This window comes from Nelusetta ayraudi, unplaced genomic scaffold (assembly GCF_046127955.1).
Source record: "Nelusetta ayraudi isolate G7.1 ecotype Tasmania unplaced genomic scaffold, CSIRO-AGI_Nayr_v1 ptg000135l, whole genome shotgun sequence".
NCBI lineage: Eukaryota > Metazoa > Chordata > Actinopteri > Tetraodontiformes > Monacanthidae > Nelusetta > Nelusetta ayraudi.
The window spans coordinates 6,657,209-6,671,496 of NW_027466185.1; the positions used below are offsets into that span (position 1 = coordinate 6,657,209).

The 14,288-nt window shown below is 44.7% G+C and overlaps 1 protein-coding gene across 2 annotated transcripts in view; it reads left to right on the forward strand.

The window, feature by feature from the left end:
• The first annotated feature begins 696 nt into the window (after positions 1 to 696).
• Positions 697 to 14,288, forward strand: part of slc38a4 (solute carrier family 38 member 4) — a 32,325-nt gene continuing 18,733 nt past the window's right edge. Inside the window, exon 1 of one of the 2 annotated variants that reach the window (XM_076011329.1) lies at positions 697 to 844. The gene's annotated coding sequence lies outside the window, so the exon portion shown is untranslated. Of the gene's footprint in view, positions 845 to 11,993; positions 12,152 to 14,288 lie in introns of those variants that run through there. The other variant, XM_076011328.1, reaches the window with a different exon arrangement.

Below are 14,288 nucleotides of genomic sequence, written 5' to 3' on the forward strand. Positions count from 1 at the left end.
CAAAACACTGCATCCATCTGCTTCTTCTCCGGCCCCTCTGGCAAATTGTGGAACCCATCACTCAGAGAGTTTGTCCACCCTTCAGTTTTAACAAGTTCTTAATGGGGGTTTTCAGCCTATGATCCATTAAATGCGATCCAAAGATCCGCTGGTGTTACTTTGCTGGTATCTGGGGCTTCCAGAAACCGCCAAGTGGGACAGAAGTCGGCACTGGCCGTCCTCGGCTTCCGTACATACGTTTATCCCAACCCGAATTATAACATCTTCTCACGTGGCTCCACCTCTTTGGCATATGCCTACATAACAACTCTCAGACCGAGCGCGCGCGTCCCTACGTGTAATGTGTCCCGACCCCATTACTTCCCCCTTTTAAAATAAGTTACAACGGCCGTGTTGGTGAGGGAGCGGCGCGGCAGCGTGGCCAGCCGGCCGGAATGTAAACAAAGGGACCCCACTCGTTCCAGCAGAAAACGACGTGCGATGCGCCCTTTAACCCCGTATACATATGCAATACGTGCTTATCAACAATTATCGTTCATTAAAGTCGTGGAGGGGGCGTCTGAAGGAGTGAGACCCGGACAGAATGGGGACGCATGTGTTTTGAGAAGCTTAGAGAGAGACCACCCGCCCCTTCTCCTCCTCCTCCCTCCCTCCCTCCCCACCTCCGAGCGATGCTTGGCGGTGAAATACGACGCTCCCGGAGTGGCTCTTCATCAGATGGAAATTTCCACTCGGGCTTCTTCGCTTGTTAAATGGGAAGGGTCCGTGGCTCCTGCTCGTAGTAGTCCGCCGCCGCCTCCTCCTCCGCCTGCGCGACAGCTGTGCGCCACGCTGCAAGCATTAGGTAGGAGTCTGTTCTACCCATTACTCACTTTTCTTTCGTTTGTTGTTGGTTTGTTGTTCCGGCGTCACCCGACCACGAATTTAACCCCCTTTCGAAGTGAACCCGTGCAAATCTTTAGGCAATTTGTTTGATTGAAATAGGCGGAGCTTGAGCGGCTGATTGAGAAACGTAAATAAATGAAAGGCGCGCTCGTGTTTGACTTTCTTAAAGTAGTCTCGCCTCATCACTTATCACTTTTAACTGTTTGGGTTTTTTTTATGCTGATATTTAAAAACTCACTCAGGCGTAAAAGAAGGCAACAGTGTGTTGAGCGCTTCCTGTTGGGAGTTGCCTGGGTTCGCGACCAAAGATGCGTTAAAGCGCCAAACACAAGACTATCGCCGCTGTCGCTCCTGTGCAATTTAGTCCGGATTCCTCCGACAAAACACACGGTTACCCCTCAAGTCATCGCTTCGTTGAAAGAACTTGCCACCAAAACTTGCACGCCTCTCATGATGCGGTTTTTTCCTTCCTGTGCGCGTTTGTCTTTGTGCTAGGCTTTCCGCGTTTGCAAACGAAAACGGTTTTTTTTCTCCCCTCCATGTTTTTACTGCCTCTGCTTTCACAAGGAAAAAGTATATGTATATGTGTGCATGAATATATGTATGTATGTATATATATATATTATTTGTATATCATTTCTATGTATATTTATATAAATACAATTATTTGTGCGTGCATATATATATATAAAGAGAAATAGATATAGATCTATACATACACACACACACACACACACACACACACACACACACACACACACAGGGAGAGAGTGAGAGAGAATGAAGTTGAGGTGAGGAGGTGCCATCTGACCAAATGTATCATATGCATCATGGGGTTTATGTAACTAGCAGACGGTAGCACGCTGAGAGGCTGACTGAGAACTAATGAATATGTTATGACTGCAATCACACGCTCCAAGTGCGCCTGAGCTCTGGTTCACAATGTTAAGTGAGAGTTTGCGTTCGCGTAAGCTTGATCTGAGCTCCCACAATCCCCATCAATTAGACCTTTATTGACTCTTAAGTGTCTTCACTAAGTTGCTCGGTCTTACTCAGGAAAGTTTGCGCTTTGTTGTGGATTTAAATCTTATGTAAGGTGGTTGGCCAACAGGAAGTGCTTTAAAACTTCTGGATATTTATACAAAGTGTTGAGGTGACTTCTTGACATCATGATTGGGGCGGGGGTGGGTTTCAGCTTTTGACTGAAAGCAGTCAAGACAGTTCACAGCCGAGGCAATGTCTGACTTTGGCCTTATTTGAGTGGGGAGTTCACTTTCTGTCGCCGCTCTCCTGGCCGCTAAAAATACCCGGTTGCCACACAGTGTCTGTACAGTTTCAAGTCTTTTCTTTGTGCACCTTACTTATATAAGTGACATGGCCGGTCCTGTGTCTAAGTCTAAGTACACCTAATGTCAGTCAGATGGCGTCTGAAGAATTAACATGCCTCAGAACAGAAGGTTTTTAGGGAAGTAAATAGAATTTTAACAGTGAGATTAAATCAGGAAAAAGTACTTTTCATTGAAGTTTTACAGTCAATACACTTATACACTGATGATTTTGAGTACTCTCCAGCAAATGCAAACAGAGCAGTTTTCTAATACTCATGACAGATTCTGGGATGAATCAAATTACAAAAATGCTGGATCCTACATTCCCCATAATGCAATTCCGCAGATTCTCTCTTCTTTCAGACACATACAGCCTCTTTTAAAATGTGACTTTACTGAGCTTGAAGCAACTCACACACAATAACGTTGATATCATCAAAAATGCCTTCCACATTTTGTTGGGGATAAAAAGCCTCCGTTGTGGATTTGTTTTTAAAATATGAACGCCTTCTTGGCCAACAGCAGGAAGCTAGTGAAAAGGTCACAGATCTCAAGCCTTCCTCCAACCCAAGACCTCACACACAAACAGAGGAGTTTGTTGACGGTCTAAGCAAGTGACTAAGTTGTAGTTTTGAGCTCAGATGTTAGTGTTAGTGTTGATACTATCTCAACTTATTTCTAGATTTGGCCGGGGTTTATTTCTATTTTTTCGGTAAAGGTTCTTAGTCACCTTGCGGCTCAATGACGGACAGTGAGGGTCGAGCGAGTCGCACTATGAATAGAGAGCGGGAGCAGAGGTGGCACGAACAAAGCAGCGGGTCAAAGGCACGACAAATTGTTTTCTGATGGCCTCACGGAGGCTGTGCGCCATCGCACAAAAACAATCCCATGTGACGGCGCTGGATTTGAATGGGCCCCGTGTCTTCTCGTGGCTTTCTGAATGTGTTCGATAACGCGGGTCACGCAGAAGCCAGCAAGTGTCTGCAAATGTTGCTGCGTCATCATGCAGTAGTCAGACAACTTATGGAGAAAACATTTTTCAATGAAAGCCAAAAGAATAATAACAACGATTTAAGAGCCACACATTACAAAGTCTGATAATAATAATAATAATAATAATAATAATAATAATAATAATGATATTAATACGTTAGACTTATATAGCACTTTGGACACTCAAAGACGTTTATACTAGATTTCAGTTGTGTAATCTCACCCATTGTTTTAAAAGCTCCCATTCAAAGCGTTTTCAGCCAGTTCTCTCATTGTAGTTGTTATAAAAGGAAGCAGCCAAGTTAAGTCCAAGAAATACGACTGTGAGCTTTTAAATGACGGCTCCTATTACACAATACATTTGAGTCGTCACGAGGAGGAGCACTTCTCGTGAAGACTCACCTTGAGTAGCGGTGGTTTGTCCTTTCAATGTTGCTGTACACAGAAGGCTTTTGTTGAAAGAAAAAGAAGGAAAAAAATCCATCATCGTCCATCAAAGGACTACTCTGTAACTTTCCAAGGCTGCAGGTTAGCGGAGAAGGCGGCGCGAGTCCAGGCACCTGTCAACAGGCTCTAATCGTTGGCAGGTAGGAAACCAGAATAGACATATAGGTCAGATCCTGTTGGCCAGCTGGAAGGGGGGGTGTCGGGAGGGGGGCGGGGGGTCGGGGGGGCGCGGTTGCATGCTGGCTTCTGATGTGAAACTGTGCTAGTGTAAATGAGCTGATGAGCCAGCTGTGCAGGGTCCGTTTCAGGAGTAGAAGGGATGTCGTGAACGTGACGTGGCACAGCAAGACGCTTGGCGCCTCTCCAAAGAAGCGGCAACATGTTGACTGTGACTGCCGACGGGGCGCGAGACATAAAAAAGACAAACAAAAAAAACGGCATCTATTTTTCGCCCCAGACGATTGCATAATATCCCCAGCGTGTGGAATGCGCACGGACGAGTGAGTGATCTTTTGTTTCGGTCTTTAAAACGTGTAAAGTTGTCGATTCTTCCTTTGGTGGCGGTTCCTTGTTCCCCTGGCAGGGGTCGGAGGTCACCCGCGAAGGTCCGGTGTCGTGCTGCGCGGCGCTCGCCAAAGATAAGCAGCTCCTTGAGGGAGCCGCACACGTTGTGTGGGGATGAACTGTCCCAACTCATGATCTACATCTAAAGGCCCCTTTGATGTTACATCAGCAAAGTCATACGCACTGATTCAGACTAAGTGGACTAACTGGAGTTGACTTCACTTCAGCAGAACACAAGGACACTGTGTTTTTAGTTTTTTGTTCCCGCACAATATTGCTCAGTGTTCAAAACTGCATTTAAATCCCACTTGGAAATTCCTGGTTGGATGGGTGTCTGATTTTAATCAGTGTGAGGAAATTATAGGCCCGCGTCAACTCGACATTTGGGATAGTTTTGGATTCAGCAAGATGATTGTTGCCACTGTCAAAGCCGCGTCCAGTTTTTCAGTAATTACATCTTTGCCGAAAGACTCAGTGGGCAACGGCCTTGTTCTTGGCCTTTGGTTCTGCAGTCAGAAGACAAACTATTCATTAAGATTTCAAGTCTGAACTCATTCATTTTGAAAAACCCACCGCTTCCTTATTTATCATAACACAACTGCCCCCATGCAGCAGGGATAAAAGTGAGAAGCTACCAGTAACAAATGTCAAGAAGCTCTGGTCTCACTGGTAGTCCAGAAGTCTCACTGGCCCACGTTTGGCAAGGTTTTCCAGGGGCCTCTCTGCTGCTGCTGCTGCTGCTGTTCTTTTTGCCCTATTTTTCTCTTTCCATCTGGCACGTTGGCCATTAGGAGGAACTCCCTCATGTTTTTCATTAGATTCAAACAGCAGCGAGATAGCGTCTCCCATATTCTCATGCCGGCTGCGCATGTAAATGCCGTAGGGAGCGCTCAGGCGACCTTTGAGGGCGAAAACTTTACCATGAAAAAACAATGCATATAATTCCGGTGGTGGTCCGGTCATAATGACATATATCTCATATTCCTGTGGTTATCAGCGGAGGTTTTTACTAGGAGGTTTGCGTTCCATTACTGCGTTGCGGCATAGCGGGAGGACTAATGATGGATGAGCCAGAGCTTCTTGTAGGGATAGTAAGATTTGAATTTGTGTGGTAACATTTTAAAGAAAACGGCAGAGGTGGAAAGTATCAAAGTACATATACAGTACTTTGTTACTGTGCTCAAGTAGATTTTTCAGGTATCAGTACTTTACTTAACTATTTCTTTTTACTTTTACTCCCTATGTTTGTACACAAATGTCTGTACTTTCTAGTCCTTACATTGGAAAAACTTGCTAAACTTGCAAGTTCTTTTAAAGTGATTTGTTGTTGTCACTTGAAGTGGAGCTATTTGAACTCTGCTGTTGTAGTTAAATACAAAAATGGATCATATTTTAGAGGGCGATTATTTTTTTGGATTACCTTTGGGGTCACTCTGGTCAATTGAGTCCAGATTATTCTGACGCAACATTTTCATTTTTGCTAAATTATCAAATAATTAGTTGTCTCATTAATGGCAAAAAAAAATATTGAATTTTTACTTTTTGCTTGAGTACATTTCAAAACCTATACTTCCTTACTTTTACTTGAGTAAAGGAGTTGAATCTGTACTTTTTCTTTTACCAGAGTATTTTTCTACAGTAACCATACCTGTACTTGGCCACTTATATTTTAAACCACTCGTGGGTACTTGTTGTTCGTAAAATACAACCTCACTGACCAGTTTGAAAACAAAAATACCCAGTAAATCTAAAGAGTGAATTAGTTAAATTCGTATGGGACCGGCGCTGCCTTGGAGGCAGGCTGCTGACGTCACGGCGGAGACCTTGAGCCTGGAGAGGAATACACGTCGCTACAAAACGAGGCGTACCGCTCGTCATCGGCACACACACACGTGGCCACTGGATCGATGCATCGACTGGCTGGCGAGACGAAAAAGAGTGTGGCGGCACGCCAGAACACGCTTACAAGCAAAGGTTGGGACATGGCAGGTATACGGACAAAAGGCCAGCGCTGTGTTTACCAAAGGCCACCTGGCTCTGTCAGCCACAGTGCTACGCTGGAGTCGCTCATACGGTCGCTGGTGGATCGTCTCCCGTCTACTTTTTGCAAATTTTTCGCCAGAATGTACAGTTTTGTTTTTCTTAATCTTGTAATACCGTCATTTCTTTTTGTCGGGGGTTCTAAAGCTGCGGGCTATTACGTCATTGCCCACCACCACCACTACCTCCACCTCCACTCGAAGTCCGCACTGTCAGCTGCCAGCTGTCAACAATGATTGAAAGCTGTGCCTGGTTTGTTTTTGTGACACTCACTATTCAATGCACGAGGGTCAATTAAGGGGGCAGATTTTCATGGCAGGATTGCGCGCAGTCCAACGACAGTGCAACGCGAGAGCCTAGCCAACGCACAATACAGCTCAACGCTATCTCACCGATTTTTCTGTCGGAGGAGAAACTAGACAGTGAACGTAACATCGAATACACAATTGAGTAATATGACGGTATAAAATAGCAAATAATATAAGTAGATAGTACAAAATATAAAAGATCAAGCTAAATATTTAACAAAATGTTGAGGGTTGTTTTTTTTATATATATTGACAGACGAGTCGGGCTGCTGTAGTAACTCAAGCTCACTTTAAACAATAATAGCCAGGTTGCTGTGTGGAATTGATATTTGTCACCTCTGAGAATGAAAGCCGCCCCTGTATTCCTTTTTCATCATCCAGTTTTGCAGCAATACTTCACACAAACGTGGTAAAGCGATGCCCCGCAAAACAGCGCCGGATTTTGAAAGTGTCTTGTGTCTTTTCTCAGCCCTTGCCGACTATGTTGCATCCTGATGCGATGAAGATGTTGCGAGCTAAGGAAAGTTGTCCCCCACGTGTCACACGTAATGAATTCCACCCCAGCGGAAGTCCAGGCTGAGATCATTTAGATGTGCTCGTGCACTCTAACCAAGACAGATGTTTGCGGCTGTTTAGCTATGCGTGGTGCAGCCCACTTCTTCAGCCACAAGCGGTTCAGCCTTCGTGGTACAACCTTGAATAGTAAATCCTGGAAGTCACCGCGCTAAATGTTACAATCTGCTTTAAGTCCGCATCTGTACTATCCTCCACTACTATGCTCCTGCTCATGTTATGTAGCACTTCTACAGATGATGAAAGGTTTCAATAGAATGAGTTTAGTTGCTTCAGAGCATAGCTTTTTTTCTGGTTTACATTTATCTTTTCAATCTTTTAGAAGTTGTTCCTATTTGTGAGCTGTAAGGTTAGAGCCAACACACATGAAGCAACATTTTACATCACGACAGTGCTCAGTGACTTGCAGGCAGCCAGATCTGCTCAGTGATAAGAAACCCGTCAACCAGCATCATCAGCTTTCCTGTTGTAAATATGCCGACTACAGGAAGTCAATGCTCAAAGAAACTGTAGGCTTGCGGCAATCTTTGCTGTTATGCAAACGTCTTTATTTAAATGGCACAAAAACATGTTAAGAGCAATTATTGTAATGATTGGATCTTTTTTTAATCTTGTTTGTGTATAAGCTGTTTGCGAATCACTTGCAATTATGATTTAGTGTTGCTCAACGCCCCAGTGTGTGATTTAGGCATGTGTAGTGGCAAGAAAGTGCTCTGCAGGCATATGTTACACCCTACGTCAGACCTGGGCAAAGTACGGCCCGCTGGCCACATCCAGCCCGCTGCGGGTCCCTGTCCGGCCTGCGTGAAGCCAGTCATAAATCCCCCTCCAACGAAACTTTGCCGGCACATAAGCGTAGCGCGATACCCCGCCCGTCAACAAAGCGTCCGTGGCCCGCCGACACAATGCAGGTTTGTCATGTGGCCCGTTGCAAAAAATAATTGCCCATCCCTGCCCTACGTTATTGCGTAAAGCTACCACAATTACATACTGCATGGTAGAAGAATGGGAAGGCTGAACGCCCTGTGGAGGAGAAAGGAAGTGACTTCAACCTCACTCCCACATTCTGACATGAGCAGTGATGTCATCACAGGCAGATTTCTGTCCATCTCTGCCGTAAACACATCGAAGTGTTTCACAACAGTTGTCCAAATAATAAAAGAAAGATAGACTGCATATACCAACTGATAGAAGAAAAGAAAATTGTGATAATAAAGGTCAACGAACATAAATATTATGACCCACCAAAAATGAGAGACCACTGCAAATTTCTCTCAAATCAGCATCTCTACATGTTTGACAGCCATTCCATTCCAGTGTCTGTTGAATTCCAACACAGGCACACCTCATTCTACTTTATGAAGTATTGATTAGCACAAAATCTTGTTTTTACATCCTTGAAGAAAACTTGCTTCCTTCTGCTCTGATAATGTTCCCCAACTCTGAGGATTGTTTTTTTTATAGCAGAACAATGCTCCATGCCACACAGCTAGGTCGATTAAGGTGTGGATGAAGAACCACCAGATCAAGACCCTGTCATGGCCAGCCCAATCTCCAGACCTGAACCCCATTGAAAACCTCTGGAATGTGATCAAGAGGAAGGTGGATGGTCACAAGCCATCAAACAGAGCTGAGCTGCTTGAATTTTTGCGCCGGAAGTGACATAAGGTCACCCAACAGCAATGTGAAAGACCGGTGGAGAGCATGCCAAGACGCACGAAAGCTGTCATTAAAAATCAGGGTTATTCCATCAAATATTGAGTTCCAAACCCTTCATAAGTTAAAACATTATCATTGTGGTGTTTCAAAACAAATATAAACTTGTTTTCTTTGCGTTCTTTGAGGTCTGAAAACACTGCATCTTTTTTTTTGTTATTTTAACCATTTGTCATTTTCTGCAAATAAATGCTGGAAATAACAATATATTTTTGGGGAATTTTGAAGAAATGTTGTCAATAGTTTAAAGAATGAAACAAAAGTGTTTATTTTACTCAAAAACATGCCTATAAATGGTAATTTTGCAGTGGTATATATATATATATATATATATATATATATATATATTAGAGCTGTGAGACGATTAAAAAAATTAATCCGATTAATCGCATGGTTTTCCATAGTTAACTCACAATTAATTATATACATATATACATGTATATATATATGTATATACATATATGTATATATATATATATATACTCTCAACTCCTGCACCATCGAACTGAGGAAGTGTGGCTCAGCAGCGACCATGACCGTGACCAATCACAGTGGAGTGGGCTGGGCGGGAGGCGTACACGAAGGAGGCCGGGGGTGGAGTGAAGTAAAACAGAAGAGGAAGCAGCGAGATACACAGATCTACAAAGCTTTCAGTACGGGTAATCGTGTGTTGCTGCTCTGGCCAGAAATCAAATACAGGCCCGAACATTTGTATAATAGGTGACCTTTAAGCAAGTTCAGTCAGTCACTGGAAAACAAGTTTGTTGGCCTGCTGGATTTTAAACCGACAGGACAGAAATATCTGCTCCTTGGCCTGCAAAATTCCTGCAGGGGCGTCTGGAGCCTCTAAAGAGTTCATAAAATAACTAGAAAAAAACATACATACATATACATATATTGACACTTTTCACCACGCCTTCAATAAATCAACGGCAGCGCAAAAAATGATGTTGCCGTAACTTATATATTACATGAGCTCGCATGTCATCTGGCCAATGATTCACCAGCACCCTACGCAAGGTATTTACCCCCACAGTCACATGGGCTGGAGGTATGGGCTTAATTTAGAGGTCTTCAAATTCCAGTTCATAATGGCCGCGAGAGATGTCACAATAGGTGGATGCACAACAAAGCTCAAGGGTGACGTAGTCTGATTAAGGTTGGACGCAACCAGGAAATAGTGTTACCTTTAAAACGACTGGCGCATTAAAGCCCGTAATCGCCCTTCCGCCCACAATTGAGATCAGAGCGCCTGATCAGGAGGGGGAATCATGCAGCTGCACGCAGATTAAAACTTGTTAACATTGAACTTCATCTCATACGCTGAAATACATATTTATGGGTGAGAAACTTGACTGTGCTGTGGGGATGTGGATCGAAAATGAGCTGAAATGAGGGCACGGAAAATAGCAGAACTGGCAAAGAACAACCATTGATTCATGTTTTTGGGAGTAGCGTCAAAATGCGCTGAAATGAACCATTAACAAACCAGACGCGGAGGAGACCTGTTACAATCTTGTTCGGCTTTTTTGTTTTTTTCTTAATCAAAAAGGTAACAGTCCTCACATGCTGGAACATTAAGTGCCGCAAGTGTGTGCAGCATCTCAGTTTCAGTGGCCATCGCCCCAGGCGTGTGAAGCGCCATTCCAGACATCTCCACAGATTACTGTGTCATCGAAAGTCATGTGACCGTTATAAAGAAAATTAAGAAGGAAAAAAACCTGAGGCTTCCCTGTCCAAACAAACTACTGTAGGGTTATGTAGAGGATCTCTGACAGCATCAAACCTGTCCAGCAGGGGCGGATGACACATTGGACTTTTTATCTTTGGCTGCTTCCTTTTATCATACAGGACTGATGATGATGATGATCAGTCAGTCTGATCATCATACTAAGTCATGATTAAGTTGTTTACTGTGGCCTTTATGGAATAGAAAAGGCTCTCTTTTAAGAAGCAGAGTTTTTTTTTCCAATGGTTCACTTTGGATGAAACCCAAATACAATATTGTTTTTTTCTTAAAAAAGCGGTAAAACCTCATCACCGGCACGAGTGCGACCTTGGGCAAAGTGACATCCGCGAGCCAGCGTCTGATTGGCTGTCCGGTAGCACGGCCTCCACCCGCAACACCCCCCTCCACCCCCACCCCGTTCTCTCCGCTCCTCTGTGGGTGCGTGTGCAAACAATTGCGTACTTTTTGCCGGGACAGAAGAGATAGCGGCGAAGAGAGCAGTCCGCGTGCGCACTTGTCTGTAACCTCGGCCCTTTAAGGCCCGCCACTTCGGCCCGCGTTCATCTTGTAGTGCCATAAAACCGGGGCGGTCATGTGGCGGGTCATGTGAGCGCGTGTGGAAGCGGCTCAGCGGTATTTAACGGCGGCGGCAGCCTTCCGGTTTTCTTCATTTCAGGACAATGTACTGACAAAAGCGAGAGTTCTTCTGCCACTATGCACCTCGATGCTGTTTTGCTAAGAATGCAGCAAGGCCAGAAGTGTCTCAGTGCAACATGTCTCCCGCACTGAGGTCTGTGTGTGTGTTTGTTTTCTTTCCTTCTGCTTCAATTTTAATGGAGATTCTATAATTTATTTTATTTTATTGTGTCGCTCTGTCGCTCCATCACATCTGTCTTGTGTTCTTTGGGATGGAGGCTGTAGAAATTCATTTTTGGCCCGTCTAATGACTTCGTGGTTCGAGCTTAACAGGCAGCTGAAGTCATACCTGTGCAGCTGGGAATTTGTTTCGGTAATTCTGACATAGTCAAATCAATGTGCGCCAAAACTTGCAAAAAAGGCTGAAAAAAGGGGTTTCAGTTTTTGTGTTTCCTTAGAATTCATGTTGCCCTAACACACAGTGTGACATTTCTACCATGAATAGCCATTTAAATGCTCTAAAGCCGTGTCTTCGCGTCTCATTCCCGGCTTTGGCCTTTTTTCTCTGTGGCTCTTTTCCGTCAAGGCAGACTTGTTTGCGTGCGTGTCCGTGTGTGTATGTGTGCACACGTGTGTGTGCGTCTGTCTGTGTGTGTGTAGTGGGGGAGTTGCACGGGTTCTCAAAGGAGGAGGAGGTGGAGGCCTCAGTGAACGATGTCTCTCCATTGGCCGACCGTGGTCCTCCCTCCTCTATTTTAAAAGACTGCTTTCGCACCTGAGTTACAAAAGAGTCGGGAGCTCCACCGCCACTCACTCACATCCCATCCTCGCCTTTTGCTTCAACGGAAAACGGGGGGGGAAAAAAATAAGTTGAGAGATATTCCGGAGCCTTGTTTCGTGGAGGTTCGGTACAAGTTGTTCATTTCGATCGAGTGAGTATGTCAGCAGACATTTTGCGATACGATTAATGACATTTATAAGGACGTTGTAATGAGAAGATATGCTCCTGGGCTTCTGTGACTCACATTGTTAAAGTCTACCTCAAAACTATATTTGATTTAGAGTTTCACATTTCGGGCAATGAATGTGTGTGAGAGACGGCTCCTGTTTTCAGCCTGCAGCAAACCCAGTGAGACAAAAGGGCTGTGTGGAGGTGTGACAAGATTTTTTTTTTGTAAATGTAAAAAACTGTAGAAACACCTTCCATCCTAAACTTGAATATTTATCGTGGGTGTTAATTTTTTCGGTCTGTTTTTATTTGATTTTAGAGCAAAACTTCAAAGCTTCTTCATTTTTCTTCTTTTTTCCCTCTTCTGCATGCCTGCCTTCGCTTTTAAAAGTCAGACTGACGTGTTCCGCCAGCTAGCTGATGACGGCCGATTATTTTCGAGAAGAGAAATTAATTTTATTGAAACGAAAAAATGTTTGGATATGTAACGCGGATGAAGAAAAGAAGCTGCAGAGGGTTTTGTGGGCGTGCGGGCTGGCGCACGCTGCTGCATGAAATAGTATGAAGACATCTCAGGACGCTAGGGGGTGTAATTGCTGCGGCTGCGCTGAGAATTTGGTGTATCTTGAGTTCCACTGTTTGTCTTGTATGCCCAGTTCAGTGTTGGATTTTTATTTGATTTGATTTTTTCACGGTTGCAAATATGTCCCCACTCTCACTCATGGTTGTAACCGAACTGCTCGGTGGGGGATGCGACCTCCGATGCAGGAGCCTTTAGCGGCCACTTGAGACCCTGCGAGGAGTCGTTATGTTAATTTAAAGGTGTGAACTGCACCCGGTTTCACCCAGACAGGTCCAATGCCACTTCCCAGCCTGCCCCTAAGGGCCAGCTGCCAAAAGCAGCGGCGGCGGTACGGTCTGCGCGGCGTGAAGCTAACGAGGCCCGACAAGTAAATCCTCTTGGCCACGGAAAAGGTCGGCCGGCTCTCCGTTCTCCCGCCCGCCATGTAGCGGAGGGCGACACCACAAGATTAGGTGTACTGATGTGTGTGGTGAACTTGTTATTGGTGGTGGCTTAAATCTCCCCCGGCGTAAAGATATCAAGTTTTCAAGCGGCCTGATAAAAGCAAATATTGCCATCAGCAACGAAAACGTTGGAGTTGACTTTTTCTCTGGCGGCCAAACTGCACTGGCCTGCGAGGGTCAACATGGGACTTACAGGTCGTCTGTGGTTGTTCAGCATTTAGAGACTCACTGCGAGTGCTTTTTGGAAGTTGTAATTCTTCCTCGGTACTTGTTTTTCTACGTAAGCACCTCACAGCTAATTGACAAAATAGATGAGGGTGCACATAAGGGGAAGGGGGCAAATTCAACACAAAAGAAGTTGTCATTAAAACATTTAAAGGAAGCATTTTATCTATTCTAATTGTGGGAACTGTAGCGATACAATAAAGTTGCAGTGAATCCATTCACTTCCACGGTGTTGCAGTTTAGCTAGCTGCATAGCCAAATTAGCCGCGTTCGCTTGTCTTTGCGCCTCGCAAAATACACCACTACAGCTTCCTGTGGAATGTTGAGGTGTGACTTCACAGCAGATACCTTAACCCGAGGCCCCTTGCCAACACGGCCTTATTGCAGCTGTAAATACCTTTAAACAAAAGAGAATTTCCGAGGAAAACGTGTGTTCCCAAGTGTCCTGTGATCGACGCCCCTGTTTCTCCAGTTGTGTAACGCCCTGCCATGGCACGGAGCCTTGTTTCGCATTGTTTGACACAGTGTGCCGTGTTTTGGGATTTTTTTTTTTTTTGTCGTTGTTCTTTTCCGTGGAACGGATCAAAGAGCTCGTTGTGTTGCGTGATTGGCGGCACGCTAAATTAATAGCCCTGTTACTGGTGCTCGCAGTCATCCAGGCTTTTGTTTGCTGTCTTGTCTTACATAACCCCAATGATGCATGCCACAAATGGAAAATGTAAGCCTGTGTCCTGTTGGCTCTTTTTCTGATGGTGGTGGGCGAGGCCAAGTAAACTTGCTCGCACAAGAACAAGGAGGCCTGTTGATGCTGGCCGTCAGGCGGCCTCATGAACTCACTACATCTTTGACCTGGTTTCAGGGTTTGTTGA